Raw genomic sequence first — 15,000 nt, forward strand, 5'->3', positions numbered from 1 at the left:
TCAGGCGAATTGCAGAAAGGGGTTTTGCCGTCCTCCGCTCCTCCGCTCCTCCGTTTCGGGCCCTGGAACTCCCGAACCGCTGGACACAAGCGAATCACGGTCCGGGCTTCTGCTCTCCTCCGCTCCTCACCTCATCCGCTCCAGGCCCTGGTACTCCGTGTCCGCGGGAACCCCCCCCAACCCACAAAAACAAACTCTCACACACACACAAACACACGCACACACACACACACACACACACACACAAACACACAAACACACACAGACACACCTGAACTCATCATAGCTGTGCTAATAGCATTGGCCGAAACGTTTCCACAACCAAACCAACATTAGCTCATCCACTCATTCACATATGTGTGTGCCCAGAGGTCCGGGAGCTCCAGTCATAAGTCCGGGTGATCTATGTCCGGAGAAGGCTCACATTAGCCGCTCTAAGGGGTCCTGCTGCCCCCCAGCTTCCCGGCCTTTGAGAAGAGACACATAACTCCGCTCTTCCGCTTCTCCGCTATGGGCCCTGGTACTCCCGATCCTCCGAACTCAGGTGAATTGCGTGACGTGCTTCTGCTCTACTATAAGCCCCTACACACTTCGAACACGGCTGTTATCACCCTGTTACTGCATTTCAATGACACCCATTTGCTTTCGATCTCAGTGTCTGCCACCGTACGGAAAAAGCGGGGGGGTGGGGGGTGGGGGGGCATAAGCGCATTCGTGCTGTAAGTAATCAGAAGTTAATAGTGTTAACGGTTTGCGAGAAATTTTTAATGCTAGACAAAAAAAGAAAATTAAAAGGATATAATTAAATAAATAGATAGAAAAATAAAATTAAAAACGAAAAAAAAAAAATTGTGAGGGGAATATAACATGTAATTAAGTTGGCGGTTCACAGGGAATCTCAGACATCAAACTGTTTTTAATTGAACATAAATAGTACACCCAAATATACAAATGTACAAATAAACATAGCAAGGTAGAACTGAATGTCAATGAAACAACCAGGCATGAGGAAGCAACGGACATGAGGACATTTGTTCTGTATGTAATGAGAAGTTAATAGTGTTACAGGTTTGTGAGAAATTTACAGTGCTAGACAAAAAACGAAATTAAAAGGAAATAATTAGATAAATAGATAGACAAATGAAATTAAAACCAAAAAAAAAAAATGCAAGGGGAATACGACATGTAATTAAGTTGGCGATTCACAAGGAATCTCAGACATCAAACTGTATATTTTTTGTTGTTTATATATAAACATATATAAACAAACATATATTGTTTGTTGTTTATTTTTGGGATATATTGAGGAATATTTAATGGAAAGGAGTCACAATCGCTTTTTGACAATGTCGAAGTGTATACGTGGCTATAGAATTTAAAGTTTTCATTAGAAATTATAGCCTCATCTGTAATTTCCTTGTTGTTAAGACGGGCTTAGCTTTGCTCCGCTCCTCCTCTCCTCCGCTCCTCCGCTCTTCCGCTCCGGGCCCTGGAACTCCCGATCCGCGGGACTTCGGTGAATTCCGGGCCAGTTTTTTGCTCTTCTGCTCTCCTCCCCTCCTCCGCTTCTTCGCTCCCCCGCTTTGGACCCTGGAACTCTTGAACAGGGCCGGGCTTCTGCCCTCCGCCTCTCCTCTGCTCATCCGCTCCAGGCCCTGGCACTCCCTGTGATCCAGTCATTCGCATGTGCGTGCCCGGAGGTCCGGGAGCTCCACTCAAACGTCCGGGGGGGATAAGGGTAAGGGGTCCTGCCCCCCCCCCCCTCGCCGCCTCTGAGAAGAGAAACATCTCCTCCACTCCTCCGCTCATCCGCTGCGGAACCAGGTACTACCGATCCGCCGGACTCAGGCGAATTGCAGAAAGGGGTTTTGCTGTCCTCCGCTCCTCCGCTCCTCCGCTCCTCCGCTCCTCCGCTCCTCCGCTCCTCCGCTCCTCCGTTTCGGGCCCTGGAACTCCCGAACCGCTGGACACAAGCGAATCACGGTCCGGGCTTCTGCTCTCCTCCGCTCCTCACCTCATCCGCTCCAGGCCCTGGTACTCCGTGTCCGCGGGAACCCCCCCCAACCCACAAAAACAAACTCTCACACACACACAAACACACGCACACACACACACACACACACACACACACACAAACACACAAACACACACAGACACACCTGAACTCATCATCGCTGTGCTGATAGCATTGGCCGAAACGTATCCACAACCAAACCAACATTAGCTCATCCAGTCATTCACATATGTGTGTGCCCAGAGGTCCGGGAGCTCCAGTCATAACTCCGGGTGATCTCTGTCCGGAGTAGGCTCACCTTAGCCGGTCTAAGGGGTCCTGCTGCCCCCCAGCTTCCCCGCCTTTGAGAAGAGACACATAACTCCGCTCTTCCGCTTCTCCGCTATGGGCCCTGGTACTCCCGATCCTCCGAACTCAGGTGAATTGCGTGACGTGCTTCTGCTCTCCTATAAGCCCCTACACACTTCGAACACGGCTGTTATCACCCTGTTACTGCATTTCAATGACACCCATTTGCTTTCGATCTCAGTGTCTGCCTCCGTACGGAAAAAGCGGGATGGGTGGGGGGGCATAAGCGCATTCGTGCTGTAAGTAATCAGAAGTTAATAGTGTTAACGGTTTGCGAGAAATTTTTAATGCTAGACAAAAAAAGAAAATTAGAAGGATATAATTAAATAAATAGATAGAAAAATAAAATTAAAAACGAAAAAAAAAAATTGTGAGGGGAATATAACATGTAATTAAGTTGGCGGTTCACAAGGAATCTCAGACATCAAACTGTTTTTAATTGAACATAAATAGTACACCCAAATATACAAATGTACAAATAAACATAGCAAGGTAGAACTGAATGTCAATGAAACAACCAGGGATGAGGAAGCAACGGACATCAGGACATTTGTTCTGTATGTAATGAGAAGTTAATAGTGTTACAGGTTTGTGAGAAATTTACAGTGCGAGACAAAAAAAGAAATTAAAAGGAAGTAATTAAATCAATAGATAGACAAATAAGAAATTAAAACGAAAAAAAAAAAAAAAAATTGCAAGGGGAATGTAACATGTAATCAAGTTGTTTTTTTTGTTTTTTTTTTTTTTTTTACCAAAAAAAAAAGGAACCTCGGACATGGGTAACTATATTTTTTTGTTTTCGGATTTTTCCATAAGTTTTAAGGATTTTTTTTTTTTTTTTTATATTTCAAAATCGTTTATGAAGACATTAAAATTTGGGGAGCATTTTTGCATTCTGTTCTTGTGAATGAAGAACTTGGCCAGGCCTAAAAGAACATTGACACAGAGTTCATCTGTTATGTTGCTTATAAGTAAACAGAATGTTATATCATCTTTTGAGAAGGAAACTGGTGACGATGGAATGAGAAGGAGAAAAAATATATGGTCAGTGGTTTCAATGTTGTCTTCACAAAATGTACAAATATTATCTTCAAAATTAAAGCGTACCCTCGATAATTCCTTAGATGGGTAGATGTCAGTCATAATTTTGAAGTGGGTCTCTTTTGCCTTGGGGGTATGGGTAGAGTCAGATACATGGTTCGCAGCGTGGCAATCGATTCCTCATCAAATTTATTTAAAATATCCTTTTTTTTTTTTTTGACGTCCAGGGAATAAGTTTCCTGTGAAACATTTCCTAATAAAGGAGTTGCCGCGCTTTTTGTCCACAATTGAGATTCCCTGGAGTGATAGTCGGGGTAACTGTGGTTGTACGGTTCGGTGCGTCATTATATTTTTGGTCAGGAATACAAATTGTCGAGGCAGTGCGTTTCGTAACTTTAGCAACTCTAATATGGGAGGCTTGAATCTGTGTGTAGTACAGAACTGCTCATTGTCCAGAGGACTGCCAGTGTCATCCATCAAGTCAATTATCGACCATATACCTTTCTCAAAGCATTCCTTGTAAAACAGAGGTTTGTTGCCATGCAGTACATATCGATTGTTCCAAACTATTATACTGTGTGGTGAGAAATTGTGTACGTATATCATTTTCCAGTATAATAATATTTGTTTATGGAACTCTGAACATTTGACAGGAATCTTGTTGATATCCAAGTCAGAGATAAGCAGAAGACTCAGGCCGCCGACTTTGTTGAATAAGTAGTTTGGAGTACAATACCAGAAAGAACGATGAGGTTTGATCCAGGATTTCAACCAGTTCACCTTCAATGTCCCATTCAAGCAGTCCGACTCTATCACTTTCAGCCCTCCTTCACTTGTTTCTTTCACCATATGTGATTTTTCTTAGATGGTGTGGTCTGTTCCTCCAGATAAAGTTGAAATTGATTTGGTTAACAGATTTTACGAGTTGATTTGGAGCAGCATTGGAATACGCTGGGTATATACATCTGGATAAACACATCCATTTTAGTCAAATATATCCGGCCTAATATTGATAAATCTCTCTGGAGCCATATATTAGAATTAAGCTTTACTTTGATTCAGTTTAGATTCAATGTTCCTGGATTGATTTAACGTTTGGTCCTTGGATAGGAAAATGCTCAAGTATTTTATTTCTGATTTCATAGAAACATCGCTGATTTCCTTTAGTGGCGAGTCATGCAGCGCAAGAAGTTTGCATTTCTTTAAGTTTAATGACAATCCTGAAGCCTTGGAGAATGTTTTGGTTTTTTTCAGCACTTATTGGGACTTGATGTTCATTTTTCAAAACTAAGGTTGTGTCATCCGCCAGCAGGCTAATAACAATTTCTGTCCCCAACATTACTTCTGTCCCACACGTATACACACACACACACACACACACAAACACACACACACACACACACACACACCTTAATTCCACTCTTTTATATACGCATGTCTGGAGTTCCGGGAGCTCGTTCTCAACGTTCTGGGGATAATCATAGCTGTGCTGATAGCATTGGCCGAAACGTATCCACAACCAAACCAACATTAGCTCATCCACTCATTCACATATGTGTGTGCCCAGAGGTCCGGGAGCTCCAGTCATAAGTCCGGGTGATCTATGTCCGGAGAAGGCTCACATTAGCCGGTCTAAGGGGTCCTGCTGCCCCCCAGCTTCCCCGCCTTTGAGAAGAGACACATAACTCCGCTCTTCCGCTTCTCCGCTATGGGCCCTGGTACTCCCGATCCTCCGAACTCAGGTGAATTGCGTGACGTGCTTCTGCTCTCCTATAAGCCCCTACACACTTCGAACACGGCTGTTATCACCCTGTTACTGCATTTCAATGACACCCATTTGCTTTCGATCTCAGTGTCTGCCACCGTACGGAAAAAGCGGGGGGTGGGGGGGCATAAGCGCATTCGTGCTGTAAGTAATCAGAAGTTAATAGTGTTAACGGTTTGCGAGAAATTTTTAATGCTAGACAAAAAAAGAAAATTAAAAGGATATAATTAAATAAATAGATAGAAAAATAAAATTAAAAACGAAAAAAAAAAATTGTGAGGGGAATATAACATGTAATTAAGTTGGCGGTTCACAAGGAATCTCAGACATCAAACTGTTTTTAATTGAACATAAATAGTACACCCAAATATACAAATGTACAAATAAACATAGCAAGGTAGAACTGAATGTCAATGAAACAACCAGGGATGAGGAAGCAACGGACATCAGGACATTTGTTCTGTATGTAATGAGAAGTTAATAGTGTTACAGGTTTGTGAGAAATTTACAGTGCGAGACAAAAAAAGAAATTAAAAGGAAGTAATTAAATCAATAGATAGACAAATAAGAAATTAAAACGAAAAAAAAAAAAAAAAATTGCAAGGGGAATGTAACATGTAATCAAGTTGTTTTTTTTTTTTTGTTTTTTTTTTTTTACCAAAAAAAAAAGGAACCTCGGACATGGGTAACTATATTTTTTAGTTTTTGGATTTTTCCATAAGTTTTAAGGATTTTTTTTTTTTTTTTTTTTATATTTCAAAATCGTTTATGAAGACATTAAAATTTGGGGAGCATTTTTGCATTCTGTTCTTGTGAATGAAGAACTTGGCCAGGCCTAAAAGAACATTGACACAGAGTTCATCTGTTATGTTGCTTATAAGTAAACAGAATGTTATATCATCTTTTGAGAAGGAAACTGGTGACGATGGAATGAGAAGGAGAAAAAATATATGGTCAGTGGTTTCAATGTTGTCTTCACAAAATGTACAAATATTATCTTCAAAATTAAAGCGTACCCTCGATAATTCCTTAGATGGGTAGATGTCAGTCATAATTTTGAAGTGGGTCTCTTTTGCCTTGGGGGTATGGGTAGAGTCAGATACATGGTTCGCAGCGTGGCAATCGATTCCTCATCAAATTTATTTAAAATATCCTTTTTTTTTTTTTTGACGTCCAGGGAATAAGTTTCCTGTGAAACATTTCCTAATAAAGGAGTTGCCGCGCTTTCTGTCCACAATTGAGATTCCCTGGAGTGATAGTCGGGGTAACTGTGGTTGTACGGTTCGGTGCGTCATTATATTTTTGGTCAGGAATACAAATTGTCGAGGCAGTGCGTTTCGTAACTTTAGCAACTCTAATATGGGAGGCTTGAATCTGTGTGTAGTACAGAACTGCTCATTGTCCAGAGGACTGCCAGTGTCATCCATCAAGTCAATTATCGACCATATACCTTTCTCAAAGCATTCCTTGTAAAACAGAGGTTTGTTGCCATGCAGTACATATCGATTGTTCCAAACTATTATACTGTGTGGTGAGAAATTGTGTACGTATATCATTTTCCAGTATAATAATATTTGTTTATGGAACTCTGAACATTTGACAGGAATCTTGTTGATATCCAAGTCAGAGATAAGCAGAAGACTCAGGCCGCCGACTTTGTTGAATAAGTAGTTTGGAGTACAATACCAGAAAGAACGATGAGGTTTGATCCAGGATTTCAACCAGTTCACCTTCAATGTCCCATTCAAGCAGTCCGACTCTATCACTTTCAGCCCTCCTTCACTTGTTTCTTTCACCATATGTGATTTTTCTTAGATGGTGTGGTCTGTTCCTCCAGATAAAGTTGAAATTGATTTGGTTAACAGATTTTACGAGTTGATTTGGAGCAGCATTGGAATACGCTGGGTATATACATCTGGATAAACACATCCATTTTAGTCAAATATATCCGGCCTAATATTGATAAATCTCTCTGGAGCCATATATTAGAATTAAGCTTTACTTTGATTCAGTTTAGATTCAATGTTCCTGGATTGATTTAACGTTTGGTCCTTGGATAGGAAAATGCTCAAGTATTTTATTTCTGATTTCATAGAAACATCGCTGATTTCCTTTAGTGGCGAGTCATGCAGCGCAAGAAGTTTGCATTTCTTTAAGTTTAATGACAATCCTGAAGCCTTGGAGAATGTTTTGGTTTTTTTCAGCACTTATTGGGACTTGATGTTCATTTTTCAAAACTAAGGTTGTGTCATCTGCCAGCAGGCTAATAACAATTTCTGTCCCCAACATTACTTCTGTCCCACACGTATACACACACACACACACACACACACACACACACACACCTTAATTCCACTCTTTTATATACGCATGTCTGGAGTTCCGGGAGCTCGTTCTCAACGTTCTGGGGATAATCATAGCTGTGCTGATAGCATTGGCCGAAACGTATCCACAACCAAACCGACATTAGCTCATCCACTCATTCACATATGTGTGTGCCCGGAGGTCCGGGAGCTCCAGTCATAAGTCCGGGTGATCTATGTCCGGAGAAGGCTCACATTAGCCGCTCTAAGGGGTCCTGCTGCCCCCCAGCTTCCCGGCCTTTGAGAAGAGACACATAACTCCGCTCTTCCGCTTCTCCGCTATGGGCCCTGGTACTCCCGATCCTCCGAACTCAGGTGAATTGCGTGACGTGCTTCTGCTCTCCTATAAGCCCCTACACACTTCGAACACGGCTGTTATCACCCTGTTACTGCATTTCAATGACACCCATTTGCTTTCGATCTCAGTGTCTGCCTCCGTACGGAAAAAGCGGGATGGGTGGGGGGGCATAAGCGCATTCGTGGTGTAAGTAATCAGAAGTTAATAGTGTTAACGGTTTGCGAGAAATTTTTAATGCTAGACAAAAAAAGAAAATTAAAAGGATATAATTAAATAAATAGATAGAAAAATAAAATTAAAAACGAAAAAAAAAAATTGTGAGGGGAATATAACATGTAATTAAGTTGGCGGTTCACAAGGAATCTCAGACATCAAACTGTTTTTAATTGAACATAAATAGTACACCCAAATATACAGATGTACAAATAAACATAGCAAGGTAGAACTGAATGTCAATGAAACAACCAGGGATGAGGAAGCAACGGACATCAGGACATTTGTTCTGTATGTAATGAGAAGTTAATAGTGTTACAGGTTTGTGAGAAATTTACAGTGCGAGACAAAAAAAGAAATTAAAAGGAAGTAATTAAATCAATAGATAGACAAATAAGAAATTAAAACGAAAAAAAAAAAAAAAAATTGCAAGGGGAATGTAACATGTAATCAAGTTGTTTTTTTTTTTTGTTTTTTTTTTTTACCAAAAAAAAAAGGAACCTCGGACATGGGTAACTATATTTTTTTGTTTTCGGATTTTTCCATAAGTTTTAAGGATTTTTTTTTTTTTTTTTTATATTTCAAAATCGTTTATGAAGACATTAAAATTTGGGGAGCATTTTTGCATTCTGTTCTTGTGAATGAAGAACTTGGCCAGGCCTAAAAGAACATTGACACAGAGTTCATCTGTTATGTTGCTTATAAGTAAACAGAATGTTATATCATCTTTTGAGAAGGAAACTGGTGACGATGGAATGAGAAGGAGAAAAAATATATGGTCAGTGGTTTCAATGTTGTCTTCACAAAATGTACAAATATTATCTTCAAAATTAAAGCGTACCCTCGATAATTCCTTAGATGGGTAGATGTCAGTCATAATTTTGAAGTGGGTCTCTTTTGCCTTGGGGGTATGGGTAGAGTCAGATACATAGTTCGCAGCGTGGCAATCGATTCCTCATCAAATTTATTTAAAATATCCTTCTTTTTTTTTTTGACGTCCAGGGAATAAGTTTCCTGTGAAACATTTCCTAATAAAGGAGTTGCCGCGCTTTCTGTCCACAATTGAGATTCCCTGGAGTGATAGTCGGGGTAACTGTGGTTGTACGGTTCGGTGCGTCATTATATTTTTGGTCAGGAATACAAATTGTCGAGGCAGTGCGTTTCGTAACTTTAGCAACTCTAATATGGGAGGCTTGAATCTGTGTGTAGTACAGAACTGCTCATTGTCCAGAGGACTGCCAGTGTCATCCATCAAGTCAATTATCGACCATATACCTTTCTCAAAGCATTCCTTGTAAAACAGAGGTTTGTTGCCATGCAGTACATATCGATTGTTCCAAACTATTATACTGTGTGGTGAGAAATTGTGTACGTATATCATTTTCCAGTATAATAATATTTGTTTATGGAACTCTGAACATTTGACAGGAATCTTGTTGATATCCAAGTCAGAGATAAGCAGAAGACTCAGGCCGCCGACTTTGTTGAATAAGTAGTTTGGAGTACAATACCAGAAAGAACGATGAGGTTTGATCCAGGATTTCAACCAGTTCACCTTCAATGTCCCATTCAAGCAGTCCGACTCTATCACTTTCAGCCCTCCTTCACTTGTTTCTTTCACCATATGTGATTTTTCTTAGATGGTGTGGTCTGTTCCTCCAGATAAAGTTGAAATTGATTTGGTTAACAGATTTTACGAGTTGATTTGGAGCAGCATTGGAATACGCTGGGTATATACATCTGGATAAACACATCCATTTTAGTCAAATATATCCGGCCTAATATTGATAAATCTCTCTGGAGCCATATATTAGAATTAAGCTTTACTTTGATTCAGTTTAGATTCAATGTTCCTGGATTGATTTAACGTTTGGTCCTTGGATAGGAAAATGCTCAAGTATTTTATTTCTGATTTCATGGAAACATCGCTGATTTCCTTTAGTGGCGAGTCATGCAGCGCAAGAAGTTTGCATTTCTTTAAGTTTAATGACAATCCTGAAGCCTTGGAGAATGTTTTGGTTTTTTTCAGCACTTATTGGGACTTGATGTTCATTTTTCAAAACTAAGGTTGTGTCATCTGCCAGCAGGCTAATAACAATTTCTGTCCCCAACATTACTTCTGTCCCACACGTATACACACACACACACACACACACACACACACACACACCTTAATTCCACTCTTTTATATACGCATGTCTGGAGTTCCGGGAGCTCGTTCTCAACGTTCTGGGGATAATCATAGCTGTGCTGATAGCATTGGCCGAAACGTATCCACAACCAAACCGACATTAGCTCATCCACTCATTCACATATGTGTGTGCCCGGAGGTCCGGGAGCTCCAGTCATAAGTCCGGGTGATCTATGTCCGGAGAAGGCTCACATTAGCCGCTCTAAGGGGTCCTGCTGCCCCCCAGCTTCCCGGCCTTTGAGAAGAGACACATAACTCCGCTCTTCCGCTTCTCCGCTATGGGCCCTGGTACTCCCGATCCTCCGAACTCAGGTGAATTGCGTGACGTGCTTCTGCTCTCCTATAAGCCCCTACACACTTCGAACACGGCTGTTATCACCCTGTTACTGCATTTCAATGACACCCATTTGCTTTCGATCTCAGTGTCTGCCTCCGTACGGAAAAAGCGGGATGGGTGGGGGGGCATAAGCGCATTCGTGGTGTAAGTAATCAGAAGTTAATAGTGTTAACGGTTTGCGAGAAATTTTTAATGCTAGACAAAAAAAGAAAATTAAAAGGATATAATTAAATAAATAGATAGAAAAATAAAATTAAAAACGAAAAAAAAAAATTGTGAGGGGAATATAACATGTAATTAAGTTGGCGGTTCACAAGGAATCTCAGACATCAAACTGTTTTTAATTGAACATAAATAGTACACCCAAATATACAGATGTACAAATAAACATAGCAAGGTAGAACTGAATGTCAATGAAACAACCAGGGATGAGGAAGCAACGGACATCAGGACATTTGTTCTGTATGTAATGAGAAGTTAATAGTGTTACAGGTTTGTGAGAAATTTACAGTGCGAGACAAAAAAAGAAATTAAAAGGAAGTAATTAAATCAATAGATAGACAAATAAGAAATTAAAACGAAAAAAAAAAAAAAAAATTGCAAGGGGAATGTAACATGTAATCAAGTTGTTTTTTTTTTTTTGTTTTTTTTTTTTACCAAAAAAAAAAGGAACCTCGGACATGGGTAACTATATTTTTTAGTTTTTGGATTTTTCCATAAGTTTTAAGGATTTTTTTTTTTTTTTTTTATATTTCAAAATCGTTTATGAAGACATTAAAATTTGGGGAGCATTTTTGCATTCTGTTCTTGTGAATGAAGAACTTGGCCAGGCCTAAAAGAACATTGACACAGAGTTCATCTGTTATGTTGCTTATAAGTAAACAGAATGTTATATCATCTTTTGAGAAGGAAACTGGTGACGATGGAATGAGAAGGAGAAAAAATATATGGTCAGTGGTTTCAATGTTGTCTTCACAAAATGTACAAATATTATCTTCAAAATTAAAGCGTACCCTCGATAATTCCTTAGATGGGTAGATGTCAGTCATAATTTTGAAGTGGGTCTCTTTTGCCTTGGGGGTATGGGTAGAGTCAGATACATGGTTCGCAGCGTGGCAATCGATTCCTCATCAAATTTATTTAAAATATCCTTTTTTTTTTTTTTGACGTCCAGGGAATAAGTTTCCTGTGAAACATTTCCTAATAAAGGAGTTGCCGCGCTTTTTGTCCACAATTGAGATTCCCTGGAGTGATAGTCGGGGTAACTGTGGTTGTACGGTTCGGTGCGTCATTATATTTTTGGTCAGGAATACAAATTGTCGAGGCAGTGCGTTTCGTAACTTTAGCAACTCTAATATGGGAGGCTTGAATCTGTGTGTAGTACAGAACTGCTCATTGTCCAGAGGACTGCCAGTGTCATCCATCAAGTCAATTATCGACCATATACCTTTCTCAAAGCATTCCTTGTAAAACAGAGGTTTGTTGCCATGCAGTACATATCGATTGTTCCAAACTATTATACTGTGTGGTGAGAAATTGTGTACGTATATCATTTTCCAGTATAATAATATTTGTTTATGGAACTCTGAACATTTGACAGGAATCTTGTTGATATCCAAGTCAGAGATAAGCAGAAGACTCAGGCCGCCGACTTTGTTGAATAAGTAGTTTGGAGTACAATACCAGAAAGAACGATGAGGTTTGATCCAGGATTTCAACCAGTTCACCTTCAATGTCCCATTCAAGCAGTCCGACTCTATCACTTTCAGCCCTCCTTCACTTGTTTCTTTCACCATATGTGATTTTTCTTAGATGGTGTGGTCTGTTCCTCCAGATAAAGTTGAAATTGATTTGGTTAACAGATTTTACGAGTTGATTTGGAGCAGCATTGGAATACGCTGGGTATATACATCTGGATAAACACATCCATTTTAGTCAAATATATCCGGCCTAATATTGATAAATCTCTCTGGAGCCATATATTAGAATTAAGCTTTACTTTGATTCAGTTTAGATTCAATGTTCCTGGATTGATTTAACGTTTGGTCCTTGGATAGGAAAATGCTCAAGTATTTTATTTCTGATTTCATGGAAACATCGCTGATTTCCTTTAGTGGCGAGTCATGCAGCGCAAGAAGTTTGCATTTCTTTAAGTTTAATGACAATCCTGAAGCCTTGGAGAATGTTTTGGTTGTTTTCGGCACTTATTGGGACTTGATGTTCATTTTTCAAAACTAAGGTTGTGTCATCTGCCAGCAGGCTAATAACAATTTCAGTCCCCAGCACGTCTAACTTTTGGATATCGTTGCTCTTTTCAACATAAACGGCTAGCATTTCGGTAGCAATTATAAATAAATAGGGTGAGATGGGGCAACCTTGGGGGATTCCCACATCAACATGGAAGCTCGGAGTGGTGCCGCTTGGCAGGGTGACACAGCTATGAATATTCTCATAGAGCCCACGGATCACATTCCTGAATATTTAACCAAATCCAAAATGTTCGAGCGTTGCTATGATAAATGGATGTTCGACCGAGTCAAAGGCTTTAGAAAAGTCCAAGAAGGATATGCGGCCATTATCTTCAATGCGATACGCCTCTAAACCCATCGCTCGCCCCGACTCGGGGAATCCTAGAGCCTACTTGCACCCCCGCCCTAACTTAACTCCCTCACTCGTGGAGCTCCCTGAGCTCCACACATCCCGGAGCATCACGCCGACTCATTCACATTTGAATGATTGTCTTTATTTTATGTCCGCTAGATAGAGGCATCCGCACATGCGCATCAGTGGAGCTTCAGGCCGGCTGAGGCATGGACTGAAAATCATAAAGACATGTGTGATGAGCTAAAAGGAAGATAAGCATATTTTTATAATAAATGTAAGAAAGAGAGGGTAATGCAGCCTCAGGGCGGCACTGGCCCGTGTCTCTCCAAGCCTGCCTTTGGGGGGGGGGGGGGGGGGGGGGGCACGGAGCAGTGTCTCCCTGTGCCGGTCCCAAGCCCGGATAAATGCAGAGGGTTGCGTCAGGAGGGGCATCCGGCGTAAAACGTTTGCCAAAACCAAACATGCGAGTCAACCATAACTATACCATACCGGATGGGTCGCGGACCGGGTTAACAACGACCGCCATTGGTACTGATGACCTACAGGGTACTAATGGAAATCGGGCTACTGTGGGTCGAAGAACAAGAAGAAGAAGAAGAGGAGGAGTGCGTGTTCGGAAGCAGAGAGAGAGGAGGAAAGGAAAGAGCCTGGGACTGAGAGTAGGGACTTTGAATATTGGGACTATGACAGGAAAAGGTAGAGAGTTGATGGACACGATGCAGAGAAGGAAGCTGGATATACTGTGTGTCCAGGAGACCAGGTGGAAGGGTAGTAAGGCTAGAAGCTTAGGAGCAGGCTTTAAGTTATACTATTATGGTGCTGACAAGAAGAGAAATGGAGTAGGAGTCATCTTGAAGGAGGAGTTTGTAAGGAACGTCCTAGAGGTGAAAAGAATGTCAGATAGACTTATGAGTCTGAAATTGGAAATTGAAGGTGTGATGCTCAGTGTTGTTAGTGGCTATGCGCCACAGGTGGGATGTGAACCTGAAGAGAAGGAGAAGTTCTGGAATGAGTTGGATGAAGTGATGCAGAATATTCCCAGAAATGAGAGAGTGGTAATTGGTGCAGACTTCAATGGACATGTTGGTGAAGGCAATAGAGGGGATGAAGAAGTGATGGGCAGATATGGTATCCAGGATAGGAATGCAGAGGGACAGATGGTGGTAGATTTTGCAAAAGGGATGGAAATGGGTGTAGTGAATACCTTTTTCCAGAAAAAACAGGAACATAGGGTAACTTATAAGAGCGGAGGTAGGAGCACGCAGGTAGACTACATCTTGTATAGACGAGGTAACCTGAAAGAGATCGGTGACTGCAAAGTAGTTGTAGGTGGGCGTGTAGCCAGACAGCATAGGATGGCGGTTTGTGCGACGACTCTGGTGACAAGGTAGATGACGAGGACAAAGGCAGAGCAGAGGACAAAGTGGTGGAAGCTGAAAAGGGAGGAGCGTTGCACGGTTTTCAGGGAGGAGTTGAGAAAGGGTCTGGGTGGTCAGGGTGAGCTGCCAGATGATTGGACAACAACAGCTAGTGTTATCAGGGAGACAGGTAGAAGAGTACTCGGTTTGTCATCTGGAAGGAAAGTTGATAAGGAGACTTGGTGGTGGAATGAGGAAGTGCAGGAGTATATACGGAGAAAGCGGTTAGCGAAGAAGAAGTGGGATACTGAGAGGACTGAAGAGAACAGAAAGCAGTTCAGGGAGATGCGGCGAAAGGTAAAGATGGCGGTAGCGAAGGCAAAACAAAGGGCGTATGATGACTTGTATGCTCAGTTGGATAGTAAGGAGGGTGAGAACGATCTATATAGGTTGGCGAAACAGAGAGAT

The sequence above is a fragment of the Fistularia commersonii genome, unplaced genomic scaffold (assembly GCF_037954325.1).
Source record: "Fistularia commersonii isolate RoL2024-O1a breed Wild unplaced genomic scaffold, RoL_Fcom_v1.0 HiC_scaffold_37, whole genome shotgun sequence".
Taxonomy (NCBI): Eukaryota; Metazoa; Chordata; class Actinopteri; order Syngnathiformes; family Fistulariidae; genus Fistularia; species Fistularia commersonii.